The sequence below is a fragment of the Phacochoerus africanus genome, chromosome 1 (genome assembly GCF_016906955.1).
Source record: "Phacochoerus africanus isolate WHEZ1 chromosome 1, ROS_Pafr_v1, whole genome shotgun sequence".
Lineage (NCBI taxonomy): Eukaryota > Metazoa > Chordata > Mammalia > Artiodactyla > Suidae > Phacochoerus > Phacochoerus africanus.
In genome coordinates this window covers 39,606,573-39,623,972 of record NC_062544.1, presented here as the reverse complement: position 1 = coordinate 39,623,972, position 17,400 = coordinate 39,606,573, and the positions used below count along the sequence as shown (strand labels likewise).

General features: G+C 42.6%; 1 pseudogene; it reads right to left on the bottom strand.

The window, feature by feature from the left end:
* Window positions 1-14,745: 14,745 nt before the first annotated feature.
* Window positions 14,746-14,843, bottom strand: LOC125114039 (uncharacterized; annotated as a pseudogene).
* Window positions 14,844-17,400: the final 2,557 nt, after the last annotated feature.

The following is a 17,400-nucleotide window of genomic DNA, read 5'->3' as shown; positions in this document are numbered from 1 at the left end:
TAAAATATGTCTCACATGTACCTACTTCTCTCCATCTCCCTGCTGTCTTCCTGATCCGGGGATTGGATTTGAATCAACAGAATGTGGCAAAGGTGACAGGATGTCACTTCTGCAATCAAGTTACAAAAAGTCGTGATCTTTGCCTTGCATACTGGCTTGTGCATTTTGATGAAGCGAGTTTCCATAATGGAGAGAACCACATGGCAAGAAATTGGGGGCGGTGTCTGGTGAATATTATCAGGGAAATTAGGCCCTCAGTAGATAGCCCTCGGGAACCTGAAGGTTTATAACTGACTCAGAAGCAGATCCTTCCTCAGATAAGCCTTCAGGGGAGATCACAGACTCTGAGCTGACACCTTGACTGCAGGCTTGTGAGAGACTGTGAAGCAGGGGACCCAGCTAAGCCAAACATGATTTCTGACCCACTGGAACTACAGGCTAATAAATGTGTGTTGCTTTAGACTCCTAAGTTTTAGGGTCATATATTACACAAAAAATGGATGACTAGCACACCATCGAAGCATACATTCTTAAATATTTGTTGGATAAATGAATGAATGAAATAATGATTGCTTTTGTTGTGCCCTGAACATTCTGAGCAGGTTTGGGAAAGGAAGTATCCAAAAGCAGCAGATTGAGCCTGTAATCCCTGCAGTTCTCAGCTTTTACAGGGCTTCCCCGGAAAGCTGCACAGCCAGCTCTAAACAGAAGGCCTGCCGGTGTCCTGAAAAGCCAGTGTTAAGTAAATGACTTTACCTTTGTCTCAAGATATCTTTCCACCTTCTAGAGTCCAGTGCTGTCCTAATAAGATGTATTTCAAAACCCAACATGTACTATTTCCAACAAAGCATGAGTTGTCCATCTGCACAAACAACTCCACCCTTTTTCTTGGTTGTCAGTGAGGCCACTCTCATGCGATAATGCCCCTGAAATGAAAAATTCATGGTTTATGAGTACACTTCATGAATATACAGGATGCCCTATAAAATAACATAAATGTTTCCTAATAGAATTAATACACTTTCCAAGCAGTTCAGCTTGAGGCAATTATTGCACTTCCTGGGAGATACAAATTACTTTGCCCTCAGCCTCATGCCAAATAACCCCCCTAAGACACACACTAATTACCCAGAAATACACTGCCTGCCATAGCTCATTGACTAATTGACAATCAGTTTAAAACTTCAGCAAAAATATCTTAAAACTTAGGCATTGCATTTAGCAAGGAAACCAATTTTGTTTATCGCCTCATTTTGGTCTGCCTCATTGGCAAAGTTGCAACATGGTTTGTAAGTAATGACTGAGCAGGCTTATTATAATGATCAATGGTAAAAGAACAGCATTCCATCATACCGTATGGCATTTCCATCTCTCATTTCTGTGATTCTATTAAGAACAATTACCAATATTATATCTGTTAATATGATACAAAAATAGAATGCAACTGTGTATGTAATAGTTACTGCTAATGTAGTCTGTTACACTCAGGGTACAGCTGTCATCAGCTCTTTTCTCTTTGCACTTCTATGATGTGGCCTTTCCGTGCTCTATGCCCTTTACATGCAAGCTTGTGCCCAAGCACATGCGACCCACTGAGTTCATGGTGTACTAACACACAATCCTCCTGCCTCAAAAATAAGTTCTGGGCAAAAGCCAAATTCTTGGGAATCATCCCTCTCTATTTCCTTCCTATTTACAAACATTGCTGGAGACCTAATTTCTTTATGAAGCTGCATGAGCCTAACTCTGCCTGAATTTTATTTCTGATCACGTTGATTATTCCAGGAGTTGACATACTTCTACAAACCTTTGTTTTGGATTTTCTATGATAGTCCAGTCTCACAGGGAAAATGCATCCAAATTCTGAACAACTGATTTGTAGTTAAATATATAAACACAAACTATTATATTTAAAATGGATAGAGAGTATAGCACAGGAAACTACATCCAATCTCCTGGGATAGACCGTGATGGAAAACAATATTATGATAAAGAGTGTGTGTGTGTGTGTGTGTGTGTATTTGTGTGAGTGACTGAGTCACTTTGCTATACAGCAGAAATTGGTACAACATTTTCAATCAACTATACTTTAATAAAACATTTAAAAAAAAATCTGAGACCTGACCCATTCACACATTGGTGATTGATTGCAGTTATGGGTGGTGCAGGATAAATCTCTAGTCGTAAAAAGTTGTAGGAGGGGCAGTTACTCTGGGATCATTGAACTGACATTTCTTCTGGTTGCAACCATAGAGTATCCAACCAGGAGTGGCTTGAACAATTAGGGAATTATCTTTCTCATGGAACAAGACTTCAGCAGGCAAGAAGTCAGGCACTGGTATTATGGCTCAGCTGTTTTTCTCCTCTTCCAACCTTTGTAGATGATTGGTTGCCTCACCCTCTGGACATGACTGCTGGAGAAGGCAAGGGGAGGAGTCTGACCCAACTGAATTGAGCACTTCTATCAGGAAACACAAGCTCTGCCCCAGCCCTCATCAGGCTTCCCCCTGGGTCTCATTAGCTAAACTGTGGCCACAAGGGAGGCCTGGAAACTGTATTTAACTGGGCACAGTCCTGTCCCTCACAAGTCTGGGTTTTGTTAGCAAGAAGTAAGTGTAAACTGGAGTGGGAAATGGACAAGCCTGTCATACCTGGGGAAGGTCTGAGAGGAGAGAGGATGTCTCAGCTGGCAGGTGAGGGATGGTAAGATTTAGCAGAGGCAGAAGGGAAAAGGGAGCTTTGGCAGAGTTACAGTGAGGATAGCTTTGGAAGCGGAAGAAACAGTGGCATGTCTAGGAGACTGTGAGAATGCTGCTCCAGGAAAATTTTGTTCTGAGGAATTGGAAAAAAAATTCAGCCCATTGAGGTGGGTCCACTTCCTGAAAGAACCTCCCACCCTAGCACATCCCTCTCAGTCTCACTCCCATTGTATCCTTGGTTGGATTCAAGTGGACTTTCTGACCAAAGAGAACAAAATCTTAAGGGGATTCTGCTCCCTGTATTTTAATCTTCCCCTAGGCCAGTTATTGTCAATATTGGCTACACATCAGAATAAATTGGGGAACGTTAAAAAACCCCAATGCAAAGGCCATCCTCCAGACCAGTTAAGTAAGACTCTGGGGTGGGGTCAGTGATATGCTAGTGTAAGTTTAATAACTGGCATTCTAGGAAAAAATACATGTATATGTACATACATTTATTATACATTTTACTGATATAAAGGATGTATAGCCTACCGCTTACAAATGATAATAAAATATACAATACTCTTCATTACAGTGTGCTCTTTCAGCCCATTAGTCCATTAATTCCCAGATAATGTTTTCCTGTTTTTTGCTTTTTTTTTTTTCCTGAACTCTTGTGTCTGTAGTTAACCTATGGCTGTGATTCAGTCATGATTTCACAAAACTTCACTGCAAATGAATGCTTGGTTACTGTCCAAATTCAGCCATTGGCTCATGGGTATAGTTCCAACATGAATGCTGGTTGCTAATTCATTTACATTGACAAATAAGATGAACATAAAACAATGGAACTTCACTCATTCATCAAGGATGTGAGAGGCTTCTTGGCAGATGGGGTCATAGCTTTTAAATCCTGGAAGAACATTTCCTCAATTTTCTGTGCCATTCACAATGTAATAATTACAGACAGGATACATTTTTAAGTTTAATTCGCATTATTAACATCTTATCCATCATTTTCTTAGGTCTAGACCAGGGGTTGGCAAAGTTTTCCAGTCAAGGGCCAGATAGTAAATATTTTACATTTTGTGGACCACAAACAGTCTCTTCCTTCTTTTTCATTTTAAAATTAATTATTTAAAAAATCCTTAAAAAAATGTAGAAACGTGTGGATCATACAAAAGCAAGCTGTAGGCCAGATTTGGCCTGTGTGCTGTAGTTTGCCAACCCCTCATCTAGACAATCAGCACAATAAATCAAGCCCTGATTCAGAGTGTTTGCTAATTGCTGTGGTGTAAATATCTCCATAGTATTTGGAATTGGAAGGAGGTGCACAACAGCATATCATTATGCATTGTTTCCACCATTCAGATACAATAGACACCCTCAAGGGCACAGACAGTAGTAAAAATAATTAGAATACATTTTGAGTATTTCTATTACATTTATTTTAAAATGGGACATTTAATTGTAAGCTTCTATAAACTAATGTTGAATAATGCTGTGCTTAACAGGCTTTGAAAATTTAACCATCTCTGGAGAGCTGGTAAGAAATGGCTCAAGCACACTGCTAGATGGGACTCAATCATTTTTATATTTATTTTATATATTATTTTGGTATTTAAAACAGACTTTTAAAGCTGAGTTTTAGGTTCACAGTGGTATTGAGCAGAAAGAACTGAGATTTTGCATTTATTTCCTGTCCTCATACGTGCGTGGCCTCCTCCATTATCACCATCCCCCACCAAAGTGGTACATTTGTTTCACCTGATGAAACTATACTGACCCATCATTATCAGCCAGAACCCATAGTTTACATAAGGTTCACTCTTGGTGTTGTGCATTCTATGGGTTTAGAAAAATTTATAATGACAAACATCCACTATTATAGTATCATACAGAGCAGTTTTGCTGCCCTGAACATCCTCTCTGGTCTACCTATTCATCCCTTCCTGCCCCCAACCCCTGGCAACAACTGAATTTTTTTTCTCCATAGTTTTGCCTTTTCCAGAATACCGCATACTTGGAATCATATGGCATGTGGTCTTTTCAGGTTGACTTCTTTCACTTAGTAACATGCTTTTAAGTTTCCTCTGTGTCTTTTTATGGCTTGGTAGCTCATTTTTTGTAGTGCTAATACCCCATCACATGCATATACCATAGAATCTTTATTTTTTTTAAAGACCCCCAGGGAGATTCCAATATACAGCTCCTGCTCCCAGTGCATATTGCCCCTTTGTGACTGGAGCCAAAGACCCACAAGTGTGGTTTCTTCCAAACCTGTCAATCACATTTTTTGAAGCCTCTGATTAATTCTTGGAGGTTTCTCTCTTTGCCTACCTTAGTAATAAACTCCTGCCTTGTCTCACCTGAGTTGCTGCTGCTCCATCAGCTTGACCAAGCCTCTGTGGGCTTCTGCTCTACCTGGCTACTTTTCTTCCTGAGCAAGTCATCAGTCTCAGGCTTGATTATGTACTTGCACTTAGGGGCTGCATTCCCTAGCCTTCCTCCTAGAACTAGTGCCTAGTGCACAGTTGGTACATGATAGATGTTAGAAGAATGAGCCTTCCAAGGACAAACCAGGTTCCCTCATGTCTCCAAGAGCAGGTGAGGCCAGGTTGTGGAGAGGTTTTGTGCAGGTCATTTGTCTGTTTGACCTCAGGTCCATCACCTGCCTTCCCCTGACTCTAGTCTTCAAGATACTCCATCTCTGCTGGCTTCCATGTTGTCTGGGTTATCTGATCTGTGGAACACTGGAGAGCAACAGGAGAAAAGGAGCCAGAATTTTCCTCGCCCTTTCCTCCTGTTTTGGGTACCATCACTGCAGGGGCTGTGACCTCCTCCTGGCTCCAGTCCCTGCCTAGAATTCCCCTGCTTGGATTCAGCCCCATCCAGCATCCCTGGCTCCTGCACTCTCCCCTTTGTCTCTCCAGCCCCAGGTACTGGCTTCCCACTGGTGCTCATCTTTGGACTGGCTTACCTTCACCTTATGTCTCTTTCAACATCTTTGTAACTGTTCCTTTGTGCTAAGTTCCTTCTCCTGAAACCTTTTCTTAACAGTAGCTTGTCAGATTCATCCTGGAATGCTTTTCTGAAGATTCTGAGTTTTGTGCTTTATGGTGGTTAGTAGGAAACACCAGAGGTTTTTGAGGAATATATGAATATGATCAAATGGAAGAAATGGGTATTTTAGGAAGAGTAACTTATCAGAGGTGGAGAGATTGAATTGGAGTTTCTATGGACCACCTAGAAGATTTGTAGATAGCCTTTAAGGGGCCTGGGAACACATTACAGTGTACACAAAATTTTGTGCATATGTGTGTGAGTGAATTTTTTCTGAGGAAAGAGCTCATACTTTTCATCAGATTCTGTAAGAGATTCCAAATTATGTTAAGAACTACTGGACTAGAAGTAGGAAGACCAGTTAGGAAGCTAAATAATTCAACATTTCCCTAAGCGTCCCAGCAGAAACAATTCACCTGCAGTGGTTCCAGTGATGACTTTAAAGAAGGTACTGTGTTTATGGGCAGAGTTAGGTGAACAAACAGGAGACAGTGAGGTATCTAGAGATTAGCTTCAGTGGGAAATTCTAAGTTCCTAGAACTGAAGGGTAAAGAAGAGGAAACTGACAGTACTAGACCCATGACATCTGGGGCCCTGGAGAAAGGGCTTGGTGGATACAGAGGCACTGGAGGGTTCAATTTCTTCAAAGATGCAAATCAAGCATGGAGCAAGGAAATAAGGCCCCTCTGGTCTCTCTGCTTCCACTGTTTGATTGTTGTCAGGGGCTCCCCTTGGTCTCTCGCAGTCAAGAGAGCCTAGGGGATGTGGTCCGCAGAGCCAGCACAGGGCACCAAACGTGGGTATGTAGATAGACTGGGACAGGGCAGAGTGAATAGAGAATAACCAACACACGGATTTCCCAGGATGGGAATCATCATAAGGTCTTGTTTGGTAGCCCCCGGCAATGTTACTGACTCTCTGATTTCAGAATTCTGCTTTTCAATAGACCTTCCTACACTAACTTGGATCTGCCCAGTATGCCAGACAAAGAGAAGCAAAATATACAGGATTCTGCAGCTGTTGTTAACTTCATCCTTCCACTGCTGTTTACAAGCTCCTTGATGCTGAAAGTCCCAAATGTCTCTGAGCCTCCCTCATCCATAAAACCTGGAGGTTGCATTTGATGTTCTCTGTGGTGCCTTCTGGAGTGAAAGTTTTATAAAGCTTTCAGGGGGCCTTTGGCTTCCTACCTATGAAGGGCACCTATCAAACAGGCGAGCAATCCTTCCTTGCCTGCTCTCATCTGCAGTGGTTTGAAATCTGGAGGAAAGCAAAGGTAACCATCTCCTGGTCCCTCCACAGAGCTCACTGCAGGTTATTCACATTTGATCAGCTTTGGTTCTGCTGTTGGTTGGTAGGATTTGCAGTGAAATGCTTTCATATGTGTTCAAGCTGAAGTGTTGCCCAGGCTGAGGGAGCACTCATTTTGAAGATATGTTGGCATTCTAGTCTAGATTCTAGAGAGACCTAATATCAAGAAACACCCAGCAGCTCTACTTCCTAGGTGAGTGGAGGGAATTGAGGAGTGTTGCTTAAGGGAGCTCACTTTTGTACATATTTTGGAGATTTAATTTTATTATATGATGCAAATGATCTGTTCCACAAACGTAAAACAAAAGGATGAGAAAATGATCCCTTCGTCAACATCAGGATGTCTGACTTAAAATCCCATTCAAATAACTCCCTAAAAATGATCAGACACTGAATATATTATTTTTCTGACTTTGACAAAACCAGTCTGCACAAAGCAGCAGCCCCATGAGGTTATGGATAAACCAACCATGTTAAAACTTCAGCATTTTCATGTCAGTCACAGATTTTCTTAAGGGCCAAGTCACTGTTTAAGCACTAATGTGTTTGGAGAGGGGAAAAAAATTGCACTGTGTTATTAGGCAGAATCCCCTTTATATACAGGGATTGGATCAGTTTGACCCTGATTGTGTTGCCTGCTTTATTGTCCTACTTCAAACACAGGGCCCTGGGCATCATCTTAAGGAAGGGTTGATTGAACTGTCGGCCTGACACTTGTCAGCTGTGGATAATACGGGTTTCAGTCCGTCATGCTCACACATAAATGAACCATGACAGAGATAGACTGTTGAATAGAAAAAGCAGTTTTACTGTGGATAACCTTTCTTGAATAAATGCAACAAATAATAAAGTCTGAAAAAGAGGACATGTACCTTAGGAAGGCAATGACGTTCAGAACCAAATGGTTATTATCTTTTGGGGCCATCAAAAATTGCCCATTATCAAAGCATGTGATTGAGCAAAAGGAAAAAGTGCTATGATTATAATAAAAATGATGGCAGTTGAGTCTATACAGTCTTCAATATAATATCACATAACAAAACCCAGTTACAGCTCACCAGGATTAAAAAGGAGGCATTGTTTGTGTACCAAATGGAATCTGCAATTGTTCGTAGAAAATGGTGGCACACATCTTAATTAAAACAGCAGAAAAAGAACCTGAAACACTTTTTTCTCTAAAACATTTCTCTCTTTTTATTAAAAAAAAAAAAGAAGAACTCCCAGTAGAAATTGTGGAAACTCTACATTTCAATCAACACAGTCAAAAGAATGATTTGAATTTACAGGCCTATAATTGGAACAAATTGGAAACAAAAGAAGAGCTCGTTTAAGCCACGTGATGTGGCCACAGTGCTACTGTGTACAGTATGCTAGGAAAAAAAATCATGTTTCTTTAAAGGAAAGCTAACTCCACTGCAGGCTCCAAGCAATTTGCATAAATGTCTCTACCATGATTTTTTTTTTATTTATGGGCCCTAAGTTTCTAATTAAATACTAATTAATACTATCACCAGAATTGTCTCCCATCCCCAGCTCTTCATAGCTTTGTCACTTTGATTAATGCACAGTCATTTATTAACTTATTTAACAAGCCGGGGTGCCTCATGACAAACTAGATTAAATTATCCTCATAACAGTCTCATTACTGAAAAAAAAAAGGGAGTTTTAAACTTAATAAAAATTATACTCAATAATGTTAAAGCTTTTTCACTGTACCCTTAAAAGATAGAAATATGTTTCTTGTTTGATTTATAATATATGGAATTGTATAAAGCATTCATTAATAAAATTTATAAGTTCATTTAAGCTTGCACATTACAGTAGTGCTGTAGCCTTGGGTGCTTATTATTTAACTTTTGCTATAGTTATGAAGATAATTAATGTCCTGACCAGACAGGGACTAAAATATCCACTAGAATGAGATAATTAGAGACATAAATAATGTTTAGGTTCTTGTGTGCCACTTTTTAAATTAATTGTTTTGTTTTCCACTCTAACCTGAGAAAGAAGAAAATAAGAATTTGCCAAGAACTGTACAATGAAGGTGACATGTTTCTTTTGGTGAATCTGCAAGTGCTGTGAAGCCTCACACTTTGAGCTGGAGGAGGGAGGGGGTGTGCCAGGGGATTCAGCAGTTTTTGGGAACTATTGGGCCCTTGTTGCTCTCTGGCTCCCTCTCGTGGCCAGGTCCTGGTGGCAAGCACACTTCACAGCAAAGCCGGCTCATTAGGGGACTCAGGAAGCCAAAGCGGTGAGTCAAAACTGAGAACTGTCTCTTCATCAGGTTGTGGAGTAAGCGTCTCATCTTAGTCAGACTCCAAGGAGAAGGAGAGCCTCAGAGAAGGCTGAAAAGACCTATGGCAGCAAATCTTTTTGTGCTCAGGAGGCAGAACACAGGAAACTGGCTCAGGTGCTGCTGGTCTCTGAAAAAATGTGTGTAATACATTAAAACATAAGGGGAAAATAGACTCTTCGTGGGGATGTGTGTTACAATAAGTATTCAGCACTTTCTGAGGGCATAGTTTCCCTCATTTTTCAGTGTCTTGCTAAAATAGCACCTTCACAAAAGTCCCTAAGTAATTCTGGTGCCAGGATAGTAGATAGGCATCTACTACTACTGGATAACTGTTTGCTGGTTAGGCTTCCTTTTAGTCTATGGGGTCCCGAGTCTTTGGGTGGGGCTATTGGAAAGGGGCAGTAGCTCCTTAGTCACACACAGGGAGCTGACATCTGAATGGGTAACACAGTGTCATTTACAAAGCTCTTTGCATGGATAATGCTCCACTGTGCCAGACTCCTGGGAGACCAGAGGGAGAGATTATTACTATGGTTGCTGAGGAGTCACTGGGTGCCTTGGAGTCATAATCTACCTGGGTGGCTGCATTTTCCCTGGAAGAGCACTGGCTTCTTGTCTTTTGGTTTCTGATATGCTACCTGCATTTCTCTACTTCTGCAACTCTATTTCTTCTCTCTCACAGCCTCCCTTTCCTCCCACCTATTTTTTTTTTTTTGCATTTTGGGGCCACTAGGGGTTGAATTGGAGCTGTAACTGCTGGCCTACACCAGAGCCACAGCTACTCGGAGTCCCAACCATGTCTGTGACCTACACCACAGCTCATGGCAACACCAGATCCTTAATCCGCTGAGCAAGGCCAGGGATCGAACCCATGTCCTCATGGATGCTAGTTGGGTTCATTTCCACTGAGCCACAATGGGAACTCCTTACCTTTCCTTTTTATCCTTGATTGGGAGCACAGATAACAATAACTCTAATTGTTCATATACAAAAAGAGCTCACATGTTGGAGCTGCATGGGACGGGTGCCATGGAAAGTTTGTAGTGGAAGAAGAGTTCAGAGAATTTTCTTTGGGTTTCAAGTGCTTCATGGTCATAGTCATCTCAAATTTACACCCCATCCCCAGGAGGTGAGTGGATGACACCCATCTTTATTATTTATAACTCTCGTTTAACATTTCCATCTTTGTGGTGGCTTTGGCCAAAAATAGATCCACATTAAGCCAAATCTCAGCACCCTGATTTATGAGGTTTCCTCCTGGCAACTTTGAGTTCAGTGTATGAAGTTCCTGGCTTGCCCAGGATTCATTTTGGACAAGTAGGCATATTAAGTGTGGCCTCTAGGAACCATGCGAGGAAATATCATAGATAAAAATAAAGCACTATGGGGGTCTCTCCCAGTCAGCACAGGAAGCTGAGAGCCCAGGGGTCTCCTTCCTGTCCAGGTCCTTCCATCTGAGTCTGCATGGGCTTCATTATGATGGCCTGAGGAGTGAAGGGTCAGAGGGGAATGATGGTGAGATGGAGAGAAGCTGTGGATTAATGAGGTGTAGTTGGGAAGAACAGGGGAGAAGCAACTGTTTTTCAGTGGTTTCCAAATGTTAAAGAGCACAACAATGTTTACATGCAGCTTCCCTGGCTCCAGTTTCACAATTTCTCATTCAATCTGTCTTCAGCTTAGGAATCTATACTTTCAATAGGCCTGTAAATGACTGTGATGTGGAGGGTCAGTCCATGGACCACTGGTTATGAAACACTGGACTGGAAAGGCGAGAAAGAGATGAAAGAACAGGCAGGAGGTGAAGGAATTTTGTCTGAATCATCTTTCCCTTCTTGGAAAGTGCTGTAGCTGTCATATCCTTCTTCGGACACTGCTTACCTGGAGATGCATCTCTAAGTGGTGAGCAGGGGTGGGGGAAGGGCAGAGAGGACAAAATCTTCCCTTCTGGTCAGAGAGGCAAAGCTGCCCACCAGCACATCTCCTTGGCTCTCTGCATCACCTCTCTTGAGTGCTTACTTTGGCAGCAGTGCCTGAGTCCCTGTCAGTATTGTTCCTTTATGGTTTGTCCTTCTCCTGCCCACCTTTTCTCTCTGCTAGCCAAGGAATCCTACTTCGAGGGGTGGTCCGAAGGAAATGGAGGTGCCCTAAGCCCAGGCTGCTCCAAGCATGTGGGTAAGGAGAAGACCGGCTGGAGGGGCCCTAATTCCTGCCCCCATAGCAACACCCTGGAACAGTCAAAGTGTGAAATGGGCTTTAATTAAACTGCTTCTGTCACATGTGCCATAATTAGAGCTTGGTTGGCTGTGGAGTGTCTGGCTTCTGAAGGCCCAGTCTATTGCTGGGGTCACTGTGGGCAGACAGGTGCTCTGGGGGCAAGTGACCCTCATACAACTTCAGAACCAAGCCTGCACCCAACTGGGCCCCCTGACCTGTTGGGCTTTCTCTGTGTGAGCTTCTTGACTTTACAACCATGTAGCCAGAGTGATAGAGACACCGTGTGTGTACACGGTGCAATGCAGCAAATACTGGGGATCATGAGCAAGTGCCAGGCACTGTCCTAAGGGCTAGTGGTACAAAGAGAAAGGAAGTTTTCTTGCCATCAGGCTCAATGATACTCCTTGAGACTCCCAGTGACATTGCCTTGAGGAGAAGTGTAGGTCCACAGGGATTACCTGGGACCCGACCCCTCAGCACCATGCAGCCACCTGGCGTATTTGTGGCTAGAGGGGTTCAGAGTTGGTTTCTCGGGGTAGGTGTGACAGAGGGAAGAGAGAGTTGTGGGGGTGGAATTTAGGGTTGTGGTTCTCAGACTGGGGTGAGGGTACCTCCAGGGGCTCTGTGAGATGATTCCCTGGGAATGGGCAGAGAATACTGGAGCTCTTACTATCCTGGCTTTTTAAAAATCTTGTGGTTTATGCCCTTCTATTTCTGTGGTTTGTTTTAAATTGATAATGTTGATCCAGTAGTAAAGTTTATGTAATTTATGAATTAATGGATGGATGAACGAATGTCAGAAATATGTGCCTGATTATTATTTTTTTATTTCACTGTTGGTTATACATTGTGAAATAAATTCATGACCCTTGCTTTAGAGTATTGTCAAAAGAGTGGTTGAAGTTTTGGGTTCTAGAGTCTAGGTTGGAAGGGGAAGGAAGCCAAACCACAAGGGAACTGAGGGAACAGCGGAAAATGGAAAGAAAGGGGGTGGGGTGGTGGTTGGAGATAGAGGACACTTCAGTGGGACCAAGTGAGGTGATTCCAAAATCAGATTTGTGACCAGGAGAGGGAGGGAACGAAGGAAGCCAGCACTCTGGATGTGTTGTCCACCTGGGTATTAATGTGCCCGAGTTCATGGCACGTGCTGGGGTAGAAAAGAAGATGGTCAGTGATAAAGAGGCCAGGGGGAGGTCTGGGGTGTAGTGGGAGAACAGGTGGCAGAAGGAGAGAAGGAGGGATTTACATGAAGGTAGAAGAGTCATGGTGTCTCTGAGGGTTAAGGAGGACACAGATCCTCCCTCTCTAGGCCACAGGAGTCTGGGAGGAGTGGGCGTGGGATGGGCAGTGCATGGGTGAGAGAGCCAGGCTCCAAAGGAAACAGCAAGAGAAAGGAAAAATCCTCACCCCCAGGCTAAAGTCAAGGTGGAGTTTCTAACCATGGAACAGAGGTACCAGAAGGCACTGGAAAAGCTCTGCAGTGAGGGGTGCAATAGGAGGAGGTGTTGGAGGAGAAGATGGGAGAGGGCTGGAGGTGATTCTGTGAGGAAAGAGGGAACACTGCCTGTGCTCGGGGCTCACCTTCCCCACTGTGGGGGTGCTATTTTCAAATGCTCTGTTTGGTGGGTTGTGGAATAAATTTTGTAAGCATAACTGGCAATTTTTTTTTTTTAAAGAAAACTACAGACGTCTTTTTATTCAAAGACACAAAAACATGTTATCTGTGGGCACACCCAGTTACAGCCATAAACCGTCATGCACTCTGTCAACTGAAACCCCTAACTGAAACCCATAACCTTTTCTTTGGTCTTTTTATTTTTTTATTTCAAGTGATTTCTCTGAGGTTATTGGTGAGAAACTCAGCCCGGAACTTCCTGTAACAGTGCATTAATACTGATAATGCACTATTTCAGGAATGAGAACATGCCACCTCCACACCACCTCCACCCACTTGACCCACGCCAGGTCCTCCTTCTCTTCAGGATCTTTGTGACAACTTCTGCTCTGTTGCACATAGCAGCCTCAGCCGTGAAGCAGCCCTGAGAGCCCTAGTCCTGCCAGTGATGCCTTTTTCTACCCTAACCATTCTCTAAGCAGAGCCTCCCAATCAACTTCTGAATGACTCTGTCTAACGTTCTTTGCTGTGGAGGATCCTTCAAACTGTCCTTCTTGGTAAAATCATGGCAGGCATTTTGAATATTTTCAAAAATAATTTCGGTATCAGTTTTAAAAATCTTTATGGGATTTAGTGAGCCCAATGCTGGAATAGATTGAAACCAAGCCTAACCACCTCCTAGAAAGATGCCTTCTTCAAAAGCAGCTGGGGCAGTATTGAGTCCATCTGGAATTCTTTCTTTTCATACATTCTACCTCACTTGTCCCACCAGCCTTCAGCATGGCTGTTGCATCTGAATATTTTACCATATACTGATTCAGTTCTTCCTTTTTGTACTCTCTAGCAATCTTTCTTGAATATGTTTTTCAATTTGTGACTGATCACCTTTTCCTTTCAAGAGCCTAGAGTTACCTTTGACCTCAATGACGTCTGCTTTTCTGAGGCTGAACATCTTCAAGATTTAGGGTCAGCCCCTCCTCTCTAAACACCTGCAATAGCATTTAGAAATGAGTAAGTTCTAGGGTTTAGTTTTTCTTTATTATACCAAATTTATTCGTAATACATTATGCAGGTGTTTTGATGAGAAGCCAGAAACATCTTGAGACACCATATTTCTCTGAAATGTGAGAATTTAAGACTATTGCTGTTCCAGGACAAGTCTTATGAATAGAGCTTTTCATTGCATTCATTTGCATTATTTTGCTCACTTCTCAGAACTCTTGTCAATTAACAACAGCCTGATCTTTCAGTTGAGATAGTGGAACCCAGAGAAAATTCACCCTAAGTCACATACTTGGAAGATGGTGGAGCCAAGACTAGACCCAGTGTTCTCTCTATGAGATCATTCTGCCTTTCAGTGTTAAGGACAGATCAGACAATAAGCTCATTCCTGATCAGGCATGTGGCAGGTGTGATTTGGAAGGTTCCCTTCTTTGTATCTAATTCAACCCCATCTTCTAGACATTCAGTGGAAGTATCTAATTAGGAAAAATGCAAATTATTTAACTGTGTACCTATAAATATTATCCCTGGAAAGAAAAGGAACATTTGGTAAATGTGAAAAAAATATGGGGAAAATTTGCATGTTATCCTTGTGTAGGGGCCATGCTAATCTTCTCTGTATTGTTGCAATTTTAGTATACATGCTGCCAAGCAGTATCCAGACTCTTTTAAAATGAATGTACTACAATAGAAGATACCAAAGTGTATCACCTATAGTAAAGATAAGTACAGTTTAGTGAGACTGTTGTCTTAGTTGTTTGTATTTGTAGATAACGTGGGTCATGATTAAAATTTATCCCCAAATGTTGAATAGGCACAGGTTTTGTGGAAAGATCATTAGAAAGTGGATCTGTTACTTGATTCCAGTCATTACTCTGCTGACAACCACCTGCATGAGCTTGGCCGAGAAACTTAACCCCTCAGGGCTCCCATTTCCTTATCTTTAAAATGAGCAGGTTGAACTAGATGTTTTTGAGATCTCTTCCTCCAAGATTGTATGATTCTGGCTATTCTTTCATGGCATCAGGGAGACACAAAAGCCTTCCAAATGAGGAAGCTGGATGGAGAGAGGTGGCTGGAGTTGAAAAGCAACATTAGCCAGGTGTGACACCTGACTTTGCCCTACTGCAGCTGCTGCGCTGGTGCTCATTCTTGCTACTTGTCATCTTGCTGGTAGCACCCCAAGAGGCTGCTGCTGCAGGGTGTGAATGATGACATGGTTAAATCCAAGTTGGAGCCGGTGGACAGCAGTGGAGGTGAGGACTGCCAAACACATACACCTGGTGCCACACTTGGCACTGCTGGGTGCTAGGAAGCTGTTCTTGATGATAAGCAAGATAAATATTCTGACATGGAAGCAAAGAAAAGGCAACCTAAAGAGAACACGGAGAGACTTAGGAGCCATTTTCCCTCTGCAATCTACAGGGCCCTGGAGTAATAGACGCCTTCCTTAGAAAAGAATAAGGGAAGGGAGCAATTTCAGAAAACATTCAACATGAAATGCTTAGTACAACTCCTTTTCTGATATAAATGAGTGCTTAGTTTTGTGTAAAGAACAGGGACCTGTTATCACTTTTCACTCATTTGATGCATAAGATGCAAAGCTAATTTCATGGTACAGAAACACCCAAGAGGTTGCTTGCTTTCTGTTAACATAAAAGACATCTTTGACACTGGCACAGAGGATATGTATATGTACACACACATACACACACACACACAGGAGAGCTGATAAATGCATTAAATGCATAAATTATTTATTGGTCCTGGGACAGCATGCACTATGACAAGAAATGAGATGTATCTGTGTGATATGCTCGCACGTGTAGAAGTTAAGGGAGGATTCACAGGTAGCACCAGGCCAGAAAACATTCTGCCTTTAAAGAACAAAAGTACAAAGATGTTCCAACAATTGAAGGTTATGGTTTTGCACAATGGCTTATTGTTCATTGCATTTGGAAATAGGGTGTGGAGAAGACAATCATCTTCCCCAGCTTGGATCTCTTTAGCATGGTTCCATTTAGTGTCATCCACTCGGTAAGATTTAACAAGATGTGTCTGCTAGCCTGCAAAAAAACCTGGTTGACAAGAGTGTTGTGTGTCAGGAAGCAGATCAAAAGTGGGCTTGGTGGTTGTTGAACACTGCGTACTTTTACAGAAATAAATGAATAATTTAACTCATTTTAGTACTTGTGGAGGGCACTAAACTGACAGCTCTGGGGCCCAAGTCCTGACTGCTGCCCTGGTGCATCATGAGTATAAACATGGAAGCGACTGCATCCAGCCACAAAGATGAGCCTCTTACCTCAACTAGACTGAGGAGAAAGGGATCCTATTGGTTGGTCCAAGCATAATCATGGCTGTGCAGGAGGTACTGCTGGCCAGAGTGGAGAAGAGATGCATGTGCTAGACTATCTTTTATATAGGTGACTGGGGAGATTTTAAGAGATGGATACATTTCTGTTCATGACCCACCCCAACTGGATTTAAATGTATGAGTCTAATATGGGATGTTGATGTAGCAACTTCTTCAGTTACTATGTTTACTTCCAAACCAAAGACAAAACAAAACAATCCAAAACCCAAACCAAAATACCTTTGAACGAAGTCCCAAGAACAGGAAGAAATAGTTCCAACCCATACTCACCAAGTGACGGTTATTTTTGGCTGTGGTCTGGGCTGGGGAGATGCTCTTTGGCTGCTGTCACTGTGCATGGCCGTCTGACTGGAAATTTTGTGAGCTGGGAAAGGGTTGGTTATATTTGGCCTCTGGAAGGGAAGTTGCTGAGATAGAGAGGCACCTTTGGATCACAGGGTTTGAACCCATGCCAATGGGAGGGAAAGCAACGCACCCATTTCCTGCTGTGGAAGCCAGTGGGACAGCACAGCTGAATCCTTTGGCAGGGTTGTGGGGGAGCTCTGCAGGGCAACATGACACACTATTGCTGGGGGAGCTTATTTCAGCCCAGTGAGACCACTGTCCCTGGCTGAACCAGCCAGGAGTGCTGGCACGGGCTCAGCTACTGTGTCTGCAAAGCGAGATTCATGCCCTCAGCTTTCCTTAGCCCATGGCATTCAGTCTAGGCTACTTCCTGGTCCTGCATTCATGGAGGTTTCCACATTGTTTACTGGTTATTATTCATATGTCCCATGTTTGCTACTAGATCGTGAGTGCTTTGGTTTTACCTTTGTGATCCACATAGCTTCCACACACA